This window comes from Gopherus flavomarginatus, chromosome 3 (assembly GCF_025201925.1).
Source record: "Gopherus flavomarginatus isolate rGopFla2 chromosome 3, rGopFla2.mat.asm, whole genome shotgun sequence".
In the NCBI taxonomy this organism is placed as follows: Eukaryota; Metazoa; Chordata; order Testudines; family Testudinidae; genus Gopherus; species Gopherus flavomarginatus.
In genome coordinates, this window is record NC_066619.1 from 60,435,250 (window position 1) to 60,452,155 (window position 16,906).

The window sequence follows — 16,906 nt, forward strand, 5'->3', positions numbered from 1 at the left end:
AAGAAATAATACTAACTTTTAACGCACTGAACTATTCAGTCCTATTATTTTCCATGTGGCTTGACAATTCTAGGATGAAAGGTATCATAGTGAAAAAATGGAAGATTCCCTGAGGACACCTTTTACAAGTTTTTTCAAGTTCCTATTTCTGTGCTTCAGGGAAGCTGGAACCCGTGGTTCACTGTAAGCTACTCATGACTATCATCTACTAATTTTCAGTAGATTGCTGTAGTTTTTCCGACGTACAATCTTACTTTGACTTGTATGGTTTTTTTTCTTTTTCTATTCAATTTAGCTGCCCTGCACTCCTACTATGGTCCCAGAATTCTTTGTGGTCTCTCTCATGCACACTATCATCAGAGCCTATCAATATTATTTTGTTTTCTAATATACTAGCTGTCGCAGCCCTAAGGTCTTTTTCCAACATGGTGTCTGTATGGCCAATTGCCGGTCATCTAGAGGTCACACTGGTACTGTGTGCAACACCGTGGTGCGGTGTGCAACATTAGAGTGCCGTGTGCATTATTCCCGCTCTTTTTCCTGGTCACCTAGGGGTCAGGCTAGTGTCGTGTGCAGTCTCCAGCTCTTCTGCCTGGTAACCCAGGGGTCAGGTTAGTGCTGTGTGCATAACTCCAGCGTGCCGTGAGCAAAGGGGCCCAATCTGACCAATCATAGTTCAGTTCAAATGGTCAGATTAGAGTTGTGTGCAAAACTATGCTAGCGTGCCGGGTGCAGCTGCTAGCAGCTTCTAGTGTGCCGTGTGCAAATCCTATCTACGTAGGGGGCAACAGCTCGGAACCTGGAGGGCGTAGGAGCTAGGGACCAATCAGATCCTGACAAGCGTCAAAAGGGCCTTTGAATAAAACCATGCCTCGTGCCGGGATCTGTAGGAGTATCCACGGACTGACTGAAGGACCTGATCAACCCTTCGGCCAGGGGTCTCCTCCGGATATAGCCGGCTCGGGACGTGTCCTTTTATTACTTTTTCAACGTTATCTTCTACGGATTTGGAATGCTTCTGGTGTCTGTTCTGCTGGTCAGCTGCGCTTGGAATACGGTACTTGCTTTCTAATCTTTCTTTCTGTGCTTTGCTTAGCCTCTTCTTCTTTCCCCCTCTCTTATTTGGTACAGAATTGCATATGTTGTTATTTGATGTAGAGTTGTGTATATATGGTATATAAGAACTGAGCTATTGTAATAACTACTATTGAAGGTAATTGGTGTATTTGATAGTAGTATTTGGTTAGCGTGCACACAGTTTATTTTATTTGGTATATTCGTCTACCTTTTTTCTAAAGGGCAGTTAATTTTGAATCATTTGGTTTCTTGTTGATAAATGTAAACAGACTGCTTCAGGTTGTGTAAAAGTTTCTTGTTCCAATAATACTGTTAGTTGGTAAACGTGCTCCTCCCCAGCCCAAGTTGTGATTTTCTCCCTGTTAATAAACGGCCACGTAGTGTTTTCAAGTTTATATTTGTCTGGTTTTAATTTTCCTCCCTCGATTGAACAATTCACCGAACCTGCTTTAGGGTTGGACACTAGCCTCCATTAAAATTTGACACAATGCCATATCTAAATGATGCGATTACTAAAAACAATAAAATGATTGCTGCAAATAACACACATGAATTGACAAAGATGCTCTAGAACTCAACACTGGTCGACAAGATAAAGGGACTGCAAAGGAAGAGCAATATCAAAAACAGACAAAAGTTTTTAATCTCCTGACCCTAATTGGTAAAAACAGATCAAAGAAAGTGTAATGAATTATAGTTATAGAAACTGCATCTCACAACTAGTATTTTCACCATTGTATATGTTGTACTAAATGTCATTCTTTTTCCAACTTCCTCTCATGTAATGGCTACATGGACAATTTCTCTGTAGAAAGAGCCCTCCTTTGTTAGTAGAATCAACTATTTTTCAACATAATAGACTACTTCTCTGAAATGACGAGAGACTATTGTTGTGAATTACTTTTCATATCATAAACAGACGAACATTGAAATCCATACTTTTGATACAGAAGCAATGTTCGCCAAGATCCTGTATAAACTGTCTTCTATTTCCTCTAAAGAGTACACATGCACATTCTTTTCACTGAGCACTACTAATATTACCATCAAATCACTGCTGCACTTCCAAATCTTAAATTGTCATTTTTTGTTTTCCAGTTATGCATATTTTAAAATGAATGTAATGAAAATAACACTCTGGCTGGCTGGAAAATATTCACCACCACTGCAAAGTGAACCTAGAAATTCCAATACCAGGTCAGACCAGTGGTCCTTTACCTATCCCTGATAGTGGCCAGTACTAGATGGTTCAGAGGAAAGTCCAAGATACCTTGGAGAATTTTGTAAAAACATTCAGCTTGTTTTGATGAAAGATATGAATGGTATGAGTGTTATAGATAAAATTATTAGATTTTCTATCATTGTAGAAGGCCCCAAATAGGCTCAAATTCTATAAAACACATGAAGATGTTGATTCTTCATACACTATAGAAATCACCTGTTCCAAAACCACCTTGCTCTTCTTACATACCCTGTCAAGAGTCAGGTCAAAAGACCCACATGAGCAGAGTCACTATAGTATACCAAGTCCTGGGTCATACAGTTATATTTGAAGATTAAGCGGGTGATCTAGGGTGATCCATCAGTTCCAGGAACCAAAACCTTTTGAGACAGCCAAGGGCTAACAACAGTGATGTGTGGAGAGAGCTCCCAGGTGTCGCTTGTGAAAGTTCTGCTACTAAACTGAAGGGAAGCAGGGCCGGTGCAACCCATTAGGCGACCGAGTGCTAACATTGGGGGGGGGGGGGTGACTGCGGCGGCCAGACCCTCTACTGCCTCTGTTGGGGGCGGCATTTCGGGGGAGGGACCTTCCACTGCCTAGGACAGCAAAAAAGATGGCGGTGCTCCTGAAGGGAAAGCTACAGAAATTTCACTACTCTTATGGAGCTTGCCTCCTCTCTGACTACTGTTAAATAACCCTTGCCACAGATGATTTACCTCTACAGTTCATAAATATACTTTTGGACATTATTTCCTCCCTCTCTTTGTTGTGGTGGAAATGCTGATTGCACCAACTGACTTATCCTTTAAAAACAATTCCAAGGGAAGGATACTTACACACTGCCCCTGCAAGATCTTCATGCCCAGCTTCCCTAAATTATACAGCTTGAACAATGTACTGTACTATCAATATACTCTGTTTAGCTTTCAGAAACACAGAGCACACTTTTTCAGCAACTGAAAATGAGTTCTTATATGGGTAGGTAGATCTAACTTAGCTAGATCATAATACGTTCTTATGCAATTAGAGACCCATTCTGATAATCTTGGTAAAGAAACTGACCCTTTCACTTTCACAATGGCTACAAACAGTCTAGGTGTGTTCCTGAATGGTTTTGTCCTGATAAGGTAATATGACAGTACCCTTACTAAATCAAGTGTATGAAGTCTAGCTTCCCCCAAGCTGGAATGAGGTTTGGGTAAGAAAACTGGAAGATGAATAAATTGGTTCACATGGAATCTGAAACAACTTTGAGCAGGAATTTGGGATGAGGCCTGAGATTAATCCTGTCCTTATGAATATTTGTATAAGGGGGACCCACCCTGAGGGTCTGAATCAACCCTACCTGTCAAGAAGATATAATGGCTACTAAAAAAAATAGTCTTCACTGTTAGGTGGTACAGGGAACAAAGGGAGAGTCTGTCAACCCTCTTAATACTATATTGAGGTTCCCAAGAGGGAGATGACTCCAAAATTGGAGGGAAAACATGAATAAGACCCTTACGGAATCTAGCCACTGTAGGGTAAGAAAATGCAGTGTGGCCCTGAATATGAAAGAGGGTGATGTGCAAAAATTCCTAAGGAACAATCACAAAGTCCAGATTGTTTCAGAGCTAGTAAATAGTCCAATATCACTGAAATAAGTGTAGTCAAGGGAGAGAGTTAGTGCTGATATGACCAAATATAAAATCTCTTCTGCTAAGCTTTATAAGTCAGTCTGGCTGAGGCTTTCCTGCTTTGGAGCAGAAAGTTCTGAACTTCAGCTGAACAGCTTCTTTTGGTGAACGTCAGCCAGCTGGTATAGCCTCTGACTGCCGTGCTGCAAAACTGTTGGGCAGAACAGGCAAAATAATCAGCAGCTACCTTGAGATGCTTACTAGATCTGAATTCCCCAGAATTTCCTGGCCTGTGCTGGGACTGTCATGGGCCTTGATCTAGTATCTTGCCTAAATCCTCAGGACCATCAATATCACAGAGATCGGGGTTGTGGGGGGGTGGGAACGCATATGTTAGTCCCAGTGTCCAGGGGTTCAAAAAGGTATCTTACAGGGAGTCTAGATGGGAGCCCCTCTGGAGCAGAACAGTTGGCATTTCTCAATCTGTGTCACATAAGTCTATTGTGCTGACATTAAAACATCACAGCTATGCATTAATTATGTCAACATCCATCAACAGACTTATGTCTATTGCCACTTGCTGCAGTGATCTTCTAAAGATCAACTCATCAGTGAGATATGGGTAGATTTGGATCCCTTGTCTCATTAAGTGAGCTACTAGGGCTGACAAGTACATCCTCAGTATTGTGGGAAGACCAAAGGGCAGGATACTGTTCTGGTAATGAGATGTTCCTGCTAGGAATCTGACATATTTCCTGTAAGGCAGATATATGGTGTTGAGATGTTGAAGGTCCAGAATAGGAGGCTAACCATCTTTTTTTGGAAGGAGAAAATAATGGGAATAAAGACCCCTGACCCTTGAACTGCAATGAAACTTCCTCCATTGCTCCGAGATGAGCCCACCTCTTGCTTTCACATTATCTTGTGAGTGGGATCCCTAAAGAGGGATGGGGAAGATGGTCGTGGGGTAGTAAGGGATTGGAACTGTAATATCAATTGCTGATAATCTCCTGGATCCACGGGTCTGTTTGATCCCAATCCAGGTTCCAACCCTCTCCCCCCTCCAAAAAAAAAAAGACAGTTGCGAAAGTGAGGGAAAAGGGTAAAGAGCCTCCAAAGGTTCTGTCAGTCTCTTGAAGATGGCATGAAACCTGTTGTTGAGAGGAAGATGTTGAGTGAATCATATCTGAGGAAGAGGCAGCGTGTCCTCTGCATAGGAACCTGCGCTTCTTCCTTGGAGACTCCAATGGATTACAATAGAATGGAGCAAAGGTTTGAAATCTGGCTTGTTTCCTCCTGGGGCAAGGAGGGAAGGGATTCAAGCTCAGAGAGTGCAAAATGGCTCTAGAGTCCTTTTAGTGAGTGGAAGGTCTCATGAGTCTTTGAGTTTCAGAAATCACAGCCCTCAAAAGGAAAATCCTCAGTCATGGTATGGACCTCCCTGGATATTCTCGATGACTGGAGCTCAGAGGATCTTCAGAGCATAACCCATGTGGCCATGATGCATGCAGACATATCAGATGCATCAAAGCAGCCAGCAGGAAAGTTCTAGCTATCAGCTGCCCATCTCACATGATGGATTTCAGATCTTACGCTCCTGTGCGAGTCATGCCATAAACTAAGACAATTTGTCCCAGTGCACATTGTCTGGTAGCTGCCATTATTCATCTGGAGACCAGCAGAGAAGCAGAACCAGTACTGTCTATTCATCCTTTCGGAAGTGGTAGGTATTAATGCTGGAGTCTGCCACAAGTCCTTCGCATGTAGACTCTCTAGTTAATAATAGACAATGGCTGCATGTCTGGCAGCTTGTGTAACTTCTCTTATACTCCTTCTAGAGGGATGTTAAAAGTCTCACCCATGCATATAATTGGGTCTTAGAATGCCTTAAAGTCACCTGTTGGACAAGGCATAAAGGGATTGACTACCTCATCAGGGATGGATGACGAAACTGCTGCTGGGATCAATTATTCCTTTACTTCTGCCTCTTGATTGTTCTGACTCTTAAGAGAAAGGGCTCTAACCCTAGAAGTGGGCCAGAGGATGCTGGCTTCCAGGCCGATGGTTTGAATACTATAGGGCACCCAGTAGGGCCACTATCTGAAGTGCTGGATACCAAGAGTGCTGCAAAGTCATTGCCAGAGGAAAGGTGGATTTAGCTGGTACTGCACTCTTTTCAAACTGGAGTTGAGGAGCGAGAGGGACTCCTTTTAGGCCACTAGCTGCCCTTCAGTTTCAGAGTTTAAGATGAGTTCCAACAACTTGCTTCTGACGGTCCTGGAGACGGAGATGTCTGTCTTGTCTCCTCTCTGGGGTGATGCCCTTTTCTACTCCTTTTTGAAGAAATTGACAGGTGGATTAAAATTGACAGGATGTCTCAGCCCTGAAGCTCAGGGAGGAACCAAGGCTCCTTGTGGCATTAAGTAAGCCAGAGAACTGCCACTCCCAATGCAGGACTTGGCCTCTCTGGAGAGTCTTTCAGACAGGTCTCTTTCTACTCTGGTCCCTGGACTCACAACTCTTTCCCCTGGTTCAGAGATCTCCTAAGAACATAAGAACAGCCATACTGGGTCAGACCAAAGGTCCATCTAGCCCAGTATCCTGTCTTCCAACAGTGGCTAATGCCAGGTGCCCAAGAGAGAATGAACAAAATAGATAATCATCAAGTGATCCATCCCCTGTCCTCCATTCCCAACTTCTGCAAACAGAGGCTAAGGACACCATCCCTGCCCATCCTAGCTAATAGCCATTGATGGACCAATCCTCCATTAATTTATCTAGTTCTTTTTTGAACTGTGTTATAGTCTTGGCCTTCACAAGGAGTTCCACACGTTGACTGTGCATTGTATGAAAAAATACTTCTTTTTGTTTGTTTTAAACCTGCTGCCTATTAATTTCATTTGGTGGCCCCAAGTTCTTGTGTTATGAGAAAGAGTAAACAACACTTAATTACTTTCTCCATACCAGTCATGCTTTTATAAACCTCTATATATCTCCTCTTAGCTTTCTCTTTTCCAAGCTGAAAAGTCCCAGTTTTATTAATCTCTCCTCATACGGCAGCAATTCTATACCTCTAATCATTTTTGTTGCCCTTTTCTGAACTATTTCCAAGTCCAAAATATCTTTTTTGAGATGGGGGACCACATCTGCATGCAGTATTCAAGATGTGAATGTACCATGGATTTATATAGAAGCAATATGATATTTTCTGTCTTATGATCTATCCCTTTCTTAATGATTCTCAAGATTGTGTTTGCTTTTTTGACGGCCGCTGCACTGAGTGGATGTTTTCAGAGAATTATCCACAATGACTCCAAGATCTCTTTCTTGAGTGGTAACAGTTAATTTAGACCCCACCATTTTATATCTATAATTTGGATTATGTTTTCCAGTGTGCATTACTTTGCATCTCACAGCTCTCCTTCCTGGGGCTGTGCAATGAGTTAAGCAGGCTTCCCCAGTCACCAATACGTGGGTTCTTGTTCTGCTGCACAGAGCCCCTCTTCATCCTTGGACTCACATACTTCTTCTCCTTGGTTCAGGGGCCTGACTTTGAAGCTGTGCTGTGAATCAGGCAGGCTTCTTCAGCCCACTAATCTCCTGTCTGGTTCTAGTTCCCATTCTAGGCAACCTCTCTCCAGAGTCAGTGTTCCCCTACAATTCTCCTCTCCTGGTTGTCTGCCCCACCCCTTTCTGTGAGTCACCTAACGGCAGGCTTATCGTGTTCAGGGTGTAGTTACCCAATTAACCCCATGGCGCCATTTCCCTGCTTGAACATCTATTTCCTCATGGAACAGGGGTTGTCTGGTCCCTTACTCCAGTGCCCCTTAAATGGGAAAGCACACGCTCTTTTAGTTCATAAACTATTGTCAGATATTATTGGGCCTGATTCTAATTCACATTGTGATCCATTTACACTGGGCTGGCAACATAAAAGTGCCTTAAAGTAGATGCAAGGGTGATTTACTACAAGCATGTCTGAGTCCAATGATTAAGGCTATTCTTCTTTACAGGATTTGTTTCCTCTTAATTCTCCTAACTGAACTTGACTATACAAGACAGAAACACCATCATCGCACTGGTGTCTGATAGGACACAACTGCTAAACTCTCTTTCAAAGACAACCTACAATGGGATCTACAGCTATGTAAGGCTAAGTGTAGTGAACTGGGAGTACAAGAAAGGAAATGCATTAGTTAGGTAAATCAATTCAATTCATAACAGAGGATGGGAAAACAAACTTAATCACTCCAATGAAGGCATAGAGTATTTTTTTGAAAGCTTCATGAACAACAGCAGAGTTTTGCAATATACATGCTATCCATGACTATGTCCATATGAATACATGGATGGGTGGAGGAAAAGCCTTGTAGTCACAGATGGGAAGCAAGAGGGGCCTTCCCTTTTGCCCCAGTGACTTGTCTCATACAATGAATGTAGCACACATTGGGAGCTATGTGAGAAAGCTCCACTATATGCTAGCTGGCTGGAGCAAATCAGATCTCCTCTGAGCAGCGCAAAAAATAGCATCCCAGGTAAAGGGAAAAAAATATCGTTTTCAGCAATCTATAGAATTCTGTAGAATTTTCTATGGAATGAAATAGAATATAACTCTGTAATTTGAGTTAATTTACAAAACTTTTCAATCCTATTCACAGGTTCCCATAACATCAGACATATCACCATTCCCACAGGCAAAATATATATTTCATAAATACAGCCTTAGTATGCAGAAGAATACAAATGTGTAAGAAAAATATCAAATGTATACTTACTAAGGACAACACAGGGAAGTCACAGTATAATTTATTCCCTAATAACGTATATATATATTTTACATACAGAATATAATAGTCTGTTTGTGATGTTTATCTTAAAATATATTCTGTACGAAAAAGTCCCAGCCAATGAGCACTGTGGAATCTGAAACAGTTACAGGCAAGTTGCCTCTATTTGCACGGATGAAAATTTGTGCACATACTTTTACATGTCTAAATTTTATTGACTTATTCAGTCAAGTGACAGAATCTATCACTTTCACATGCACAAATAAAATCACCTTGAAGCCCCTTTGAAAATTTGGTCATTAATTTCAAATATATTTGTTCTTTATTGTGGATCAATTTTAATACAGCTGTTATCAACTGCGACTCTGTATTGTCAATTGACATGCTACTGAATTCAGTCAGATATCTGACATACTTGATATTGTAACAAAGTAAGTATCAATACTTGTGACACTGAAAGTTATATATGACAGCATAACATTTTTGTCAAAAGAAATTATCAGCATGCCACAATTTATGTAATAAAGGGCCAAATCCTGCAAACACTTAGTTCCATGCTTACTCCTTCACCTAACCACACTGAAGTCAATTAAACTATAAATAAATGTAAGCATGCTTGTGGGAATAGCTATTTGTGAGGGGTCCATAATATCTATAGTAGTTGTTATAACAAATGTAATAAGGAATAAATATTCAAAAATTTGAGAAAGGTTATTAAAATATGTCTCTATTTCTATAGGGCTCCGCCAATCAAATTTATCCTCTACAGCTGTTGGTATAAGAGCTCTCTGGGGCTTCTGGCACACTTAGCCCTTCTGGTCACTCCTAATTAAGAATGGGCAAACTGATTCAGTCAAAATAAGAAATGGTCCAAAATTTCATCCATTTCGTCAACTCTTTTTAAAAATTTGAGTTGGTTGGGAAGTCTCTCCCTCCTCTAGGTCTTCCACCCTCATTTGCTCATTAAGATATGATATAATATCAATATGGTATTCCTCAGGTTTCAATGAACACCCAAATGGGCACAAATTCTCAGTAGACATGCTGGGCTCTGTGAATTGTCTGGGGCAGGGGAAGGACAGAAGAATTCACAGCCGGGGAGCAATTGGAAGAATTTTCTCTGAAGACCCCTCCTTATAGAGGGGGGACGTAGTGCTTATTTCTACAGACTCCAGTTGCTCACCTGGGAGAGGGGATATGCCTCTAAGCCCTTCCTATCACTCTTTCAAATCTTCATTTCACTCCCACTCAAAAGCAAAGTAGTTAGTCCATCCTAGAGCAGGATTAACTTCTGCTTTATGACTGGCATTTGAATGAGCTTTCCTCTTCCCCCGAGAAACACTCCATTTGATCATGTAGCAGATTTAGCTGTGTTGGTGCAAAAAAAGTGTTAAAGATATTACAATAAGTATAAACCAGCAAATGTTCACCTGGCCAGCGAATTTCATTGTTTTCAGGGGTTTAAGTGATTACAGAAGTGTGACATTAAAGTAGTATTTTTGTGGCAATACACAAAATATTGCTAGTACTATTTTGTGAACGGTGCAAATAAAACTCACAATACAATTCTTTGGTATAAAGGCTTCAAGCTGCAACTCTATTCAAACTTTAAACTTAATAAAACAGTTACCCAGCCTCTTTCAGTCTCTGCAATTTTAAGACAGGGCTCATAGGAGAAAAGCCTTTGAGGAGCTATAATAAACCTAAAGAACATCAAGTTCCCAACACACTTTTCTTGCTGATTTGTGTCACAGAATAACTTGCTACAGGGCTTGCTTGCTTCTAAATGTGGAGTCATTATTGTCTGCCATAGTCCACCTCCAATTACCAAACCTGAGGCCAATTTGGGGTACCAGGCTAAAACATAGACCACTCCTACCAGTGCCATAGGAACCAGGCAGTGGTACACAAACTGAAATACCATTCATATTGGTGGAAATCTGACTCTGAGTCTCTAACTGAGCCTTGTCAAAGCAACTACAAATTGGGCAATCTAGCCCTCTGAAATGGGACCCATTACTGTCAGTCTAAAACAGGATCCAAAGTATAGAAAGCTCATAAACTCATCTAACATCTTCATCTGATGTCTGGGGCTACAGATCTTTCTATCAACTTGCCTGCCATTGGTCACCATGTACAAGATTTGATAATAGCTCCTCATTGGTCTCCCAAAGCCTGTTAGAAACTTGTCACCTATAAATGAGACAAAATGTTGGTACTCTGGTTAAAATCTGATAGATATAAAGTTTTCCTAAGTAGAAGGCACAGAGATTTTGCTCTCTGGCAGAGCTCAGACAAGACACTCACTCCAAAGGCATCTACTAGAGGAGAGAAAAGCCATACATTATTATTGACGTTCTGATAAGTTAGCTGGAGAAATGCAGGCTTGACAGAACTACCATTAAGTGGATACATAATTGGTTAAATAACTGCAAACAAAGAGTAACTATTAATGGAATAATGTCAGATTGGAGGAAGGTCTCAAGTGGAATTTCACAGGGATCTGTTCTGGGTCCAGTATTATTTAACTTCTTTATTAATGACCTGGATGTAGGTATAGAAAGCATGCCGATCAAGCTAGCACATGACACAAAGCTGGGTGGGGGGTTGTCAATACTTCAGAAGATCAAGCTAAAATTCAGAGGGATCTTGATAAACTGGAGAACTGGGCTACAGACAACAAAATTAAATTCAGGAAAGACAAATGTAAGGTGCTACATTTCAGGAAGAAAAACAAAATAAACAAATATATAATGGAGGAAAATTGGCTTGGCTGCAGCTCTTCTGAGAAGGATCTGGGAGTTGTGGTGGATCACAGCATCACCATGAGTCAGCAGTGTGATGCTGTTGCAAAAAAAGCAAATGCAATTTTAGGTTGCATTAACAGAGGCATAACGTGCAAGTCACAGGATGTGATAGTACCTCTCTGTTCAGTGCTGGTTAGGTCTCAGCTGGAGTATTGTGTCCAATTTTTGTCATCAATGTACAGAAAGGATGCAGAGAAACTGGAAAAGATCCAGAGATGAGTGACAAAGATGATCAAAGGGATGGAATGGAAGCCATTCAAGCAAAGGCTGAAGAAGCTGGGTATGTTTAGTTTGGAAAAGAGGAGATTAAGTGGCGATATGTAGCGGTCTTCAGATACTTGAAAAGCTGCCACAAAAAACATGGAGAAAAGCTGTTCTTTTTTGCCACAGAGGGCAGGACAAGAGGCAGTGGGTTCAAACTACAGCATAGCAGATTTAGGTTAAATCTCAAGAAAACCTTCCTAACCGTAAGAATGGTAGAACAATGGAACAGACTGCCTCAGTAGGTTGTGGAAGCTTCTTCACAGGATGTTTTCAAAAGTAGGCTGGATAGCCATTGGTCTTGGATGGTTTAGACACAACAAATCCTGCATCTTGTTAGACTAGATGACCCCTGTGGTACCTTCTAACCCTATGATTCTATGATTTAATGGATAATTTGCCTCCAGCTAATATTTTCAGGTATTTGCTGGGCTACCATTAAAGAGTCTGATCTGGTAGGGAACCATACAGAACCGTGGAAGAAGAGACTTGAATTGGCTGCATTGCACTGGATTGGCAAACTGGTACTTTATCCTGCTAACAGCCATCTTATGCGCCAGATCTAAGCTTTAAGTTCTTTAAAAAGTCTCTGTCCCTCATAGCTTTGAAGAAAACGTACAAAATGTGACTAGAGGGTAAGCCAAAATAGTAAGGTCTGTCTCAGGGCATGTCTAAATGGCAGCTAGGAGATGTGAGTCCCAGCTCACGGGGACATATGTGTATTACCCCTGCTTGAGCTAGCACACTAAAAATAGCAGTGTGGCCAGATTGGCATAGGCAGTGGCTTAGGCTAGCTACCTGAACCCAGGGGGTCAGGCTGGATTGTACTTGGCCAGCTAACCCAAGCTGCCACCTGTACCACCATGGCCACACTACTATTTTTAGCACATTAGTTCAAGCAGAATTAGTGTGTGTATTGTCCCATGTGCTGAGAATCACACTTCTGCTGCTTTTAACTCTTTAACACTCTTAACTATTTCCCTGCTGATCAAAGCATGGAAGAAGAGGGAAAACTGTGTTGAAAAGTCTCAAGTATATAGTCTACTGGGTGGTGTCTCATGTTGGTGTGCCAAGTTGGTAGAGGCTGGGCTGTGGAAAGAACTTGGGAGAGTACCTTCACATAGTATTTTCCAGTGTCCCCTGGCCTGCAAGGCACTGTGTAGGTATTTGAATACCATATCTAGTAAAGTAGCAAGTTGTTTGGCCACTCAGATTTAAGAAAAGGCTTGAGAGAATGAGGAAAAAAGCTCAAAAGGTCTAGTGTCACATTATGGAAGAAAGAGATCTAAAAGTAGGAGAAATTCACACTAAACAGAGAAAGATATAACGAGAAACTTTTGCTCCTTGTCTCCCAAGCTCTCAAGTGCAGTGTCCCACCAGTCTCAGTCCTGTCTACTAGACTATTCAACATCTAAATGAAGCATTGGGAGAGCTAAGTAGACAGCACAGGCTCACTGCCAGTGCTAACTTTGTATCTTATTCTTCCCTATTCTTCTTGTTCCCCTGACTCTGACTGCCAGCCTTTCTGGCTCCTTTCTCCTACTGACTTGGACCTGTGAACTTACCACTATACCTACTGCTGTGAAGAAAGCTTCAGATTCTGGTGCAGTGGGCTACCAAATCCTCCTGACAATCTTTTGTGAGTCAATTCACCTTGAAATCCAATTACCATGAGAATAGGTTTATGCAGGCTAACCTTACGAAAACTCTCTACTAGACATTGCCAAGCAAAGAACTGAGGGAATAGCAGAGGGGACAACATGAGAAGAAAGGGAGAAGAAATTTGTTGCCAGGATCAATAACTCTGTCTAGAACAGGAAAATAGGCCACATTTGAAAACGTGTTACATACCACAACTTTAAACTGAGTTTGCAACTAGTATAGATATAGTTTAACAACTTCTTAAAAGTGCTAGCTATTCTAGTTGACAATATGTGGGAACCTATGGTTGACCAGCTAATGTGTTTTCAAAGGTGCTAAAACCTTGTCTACGCTAAGTGCTGAACAGTGTTTAAAATATGTTAATGATCATTTTAAAACATTTTCCTAGTCCAGACAGGGACTTAAGTAGGGTCCATACCATGCATAAAGGACCAGAGTCTAAAGACTCATCTACATACACTATTGGCACCAATTTAATTTATGATTTCAAACTCATTCCATTAAACCAGTGCCAAAGGACGTGTGGACACTTTTATTTCAGTTTAAACTGAATCAAGCTTATATTGATTGATCTTAAATCAATTAAGAAGAGGTTTAAGATAAAGAGAAATAAACCCTTCAAACAGAAATAAGAGTACTTATACAGGAGTTTGGACTAGTTTAACTAATTCTTTAACTAATCTTTATATTCCCCTCTACTCTTCTGGCTATGTCTGTGTGGCAATTTTACCTTGAAAAGTCAGTGTTTAATGCATACAAAATGCACCCCTCTGCTTGGCTGCTCAGATGGAGACTCTACTTTCCCTCTCTTACCTTCTAAAAAGTTGAACTGCCATCCCTGTCTTGACTTCCCCACTTCCTTGCCTTGCTGCCCCCTATGGTTCTCTTCTTCCCTGTACCCAGATGTACCACATCCTTGAGTCCCTCCATCTCCTGGCTCACTGCCTTCAGGGCTTCTCCTCCACCCAGATCCCAAGCACAGGAGAAGTTCCAAGGCAGCAGGACACAGCGAACGTTGCTGCTGAGTCTGGGGCTCTTGACCCAGCAGCAGCCTTTCCCTGAGTCCTCTCTCCACTGCCTTCCACTCTCCCAGGACCCTCTCTGTGCTACAGGATCATACACTGAAGGCAAGACTCAGTGGCAGGGCAGGTCTATGTCCTTAGCCCCAAGGCTCTTGCACACTCCATGAAGGTCGTGGGATTGGAGGAGCTTCTTGTGACAGTTCGTCCCTATAGGCACTAAATCCCAGTGACTGACCATCAGTTCACAAAAGTTGGCAATACTACAATACTGCCTTCTGCTGGCTGGTCAGAGGAAAAACCCTTTCCCCACCACCACCCCTGGTTGGAAAAGTTGCCATTCTCTCCATCTCTCACATCCATCACAGTCCTCAACGTTCCCCTCAGCCTGCCTACTGCCCCCTCCACACATCCTCCTTCAACCCCTAAATCTGCCTCTTGCTCACCCCAGGGCCCTCATTAAAGGTAGCCTCACTTCCATGTGACTGGGAAACGGCAGCCATCTTGCTGGCTTTAGCCTCACTGACGAAAATAGGAATAGTGGCAACTTTGAATAAGGGAAAATTTGTGAGTTGGCAGTATTTCATCATGTTTTCAAGAGACAGATTTAAAAAAACAACAAAAATCACTAGTCACAATAAAATTGCAAGAGTTGGCAATACAGCAAAAGAAGGAACCTGAATCCAGAATCAGTTTTCTGATTTTATAGAGTAAGACTAAAATAGATATAACATTACTCTGTTGTATTTTATGTGATCTAAAGCTACTGTACACAAATAAATATATATATATGTAACAAATTTGTGAGAATGAAAGAACTCATATACAAGAGTTGAAAGGGGAATGTAGGTTGAAAGGGGAATATTTTTCTAACTATCACTAAGAAAATGGCCCATAGCTAATGAGAGACAAAGCCTCAAGTGAGCTATAAAAGTCTCTCTGATGTGTGTGAATTCAGAACTTTAAATCCAGAGCTCAGTTTAAAAATGACCATAATAGTGAAAATGATTTGAAATAAAACCAAGTAAAACAGTAAGTTTTATTATGTTTTAAATTTCCAAAGTGATAAAATGTTACTTCCACGTCTACAATATCCAAAGGGGTATATGTGAAATTTTTACTTCTGTTGTAGTCAACTCTAATACTCACTTTATGTACATATCAATTTAATGTTGTTTCCATGTGTTTTCTTTCATACTCTCTCTCACACACACAACATATAGAGTATGTGCATAGTGGTAATCATCAGTACGGCAAATCCTAAAGTTCTCATCCAGTTTTCAATAAGAATTTTGGTTAAGTAAGGCCTGAATAATTATTTAAGGATTTAGTTCTATATTATCATATATTCACACATTATTTCTCTAAAGGTATGGAGTTTCAAAGCAAAGAGCAAAGCTGAGTGTTATGCTGAGCACCTCACTGATGGACATGAAGTCTAACACCCTTGTTATTTAAACACTACCAGCTGGATTTCCACTATAGCAATAGGATAAGACAACATTCACTTTTCCTGTACTTTGAAGCTTCAGCTTCAATTCTTGCAACCTTTGACTAATTTCAGGAAGGAAAAGTCTCTCCATAAGCAAGATCACTAAGGGAGAGGGTATGTAAACTGAAGCTTTTGGAGTCACATAAACTCATGAAGATAACTCTCTACTCACTGGTTAGGCAATGGCAAATTATGATTTATTATTACAGGCAGCCAGAAGAGAGCAGTAATAACTTCCTTTTCCGTTCCTGCTTAAACTGTGCTGCTATGTGCATGCTACCTCAACAAAAAAGCCTGTGGTGTCTGTGTGCTAAAAAAACCAAACAAAATGAAACAAACACACACCTAGCAAATGACCTAGAGCCTGGAAGTTTGAAAAAGAGACCACAGTAAACCAGAGAAGGAAGTTTGATAAACAGTAACTGACCATGCAGAAAATGGCTCACATCTTTTGTGAGATGAGGGAAAGAAAGGTAAAATTAGGAAGCAGCTTTTAAGACGACACTCTTTCATATACATTTTATGAAGCAGTCTAAAGAGTATTTGAACTAGAAATGGAAATGCTTAGGTTAAAGTAAAGTTCTTTCAGCTCAATATACAATATAGGCCTAATTTTTAAAATCTAGCCTCATGCTCTGTGCCTGTAAACTTTCAGGTCCAAATAACTGTGGTTACAATTTTGCTGTTGAGGGGAGCACACACTTTGCCCTCCTAAGAGGCAGCACAGTAGAACATGAGAGAGCTTGGGTGCTGCTTCGGGGAAGCACAGTACATCCATGCATTGCCCAGAACACAAGGCAGTGATCAACTACCACAAATCAGACTTGAGTATTTATGGCACGTGCATACATGGTCTGTCAATAGAAATCCTGTTGGATAGCAGAAAATCCACAAAGGAAAGAAGAGTATGATTTGTTCACATTAATGTTGGCTTTTCGATAACATTTATGGTGCCTAAATTCT

General features: G+C 41.1%; 1 protein-coding gene across 7 annotated transcripts in view; it reads right to left on the reverse strand.

Annotated features, from left to right (window-relative positions):
• Nucleotides 1-16,906, reverse strand: part of FAM172A (family with sequence similarity 172 member A) — a 368,850-nt gene that overhangs the window by 85,054 nt on the left and 266,890 nt on the right. The window lies entirely within an intron of this gene.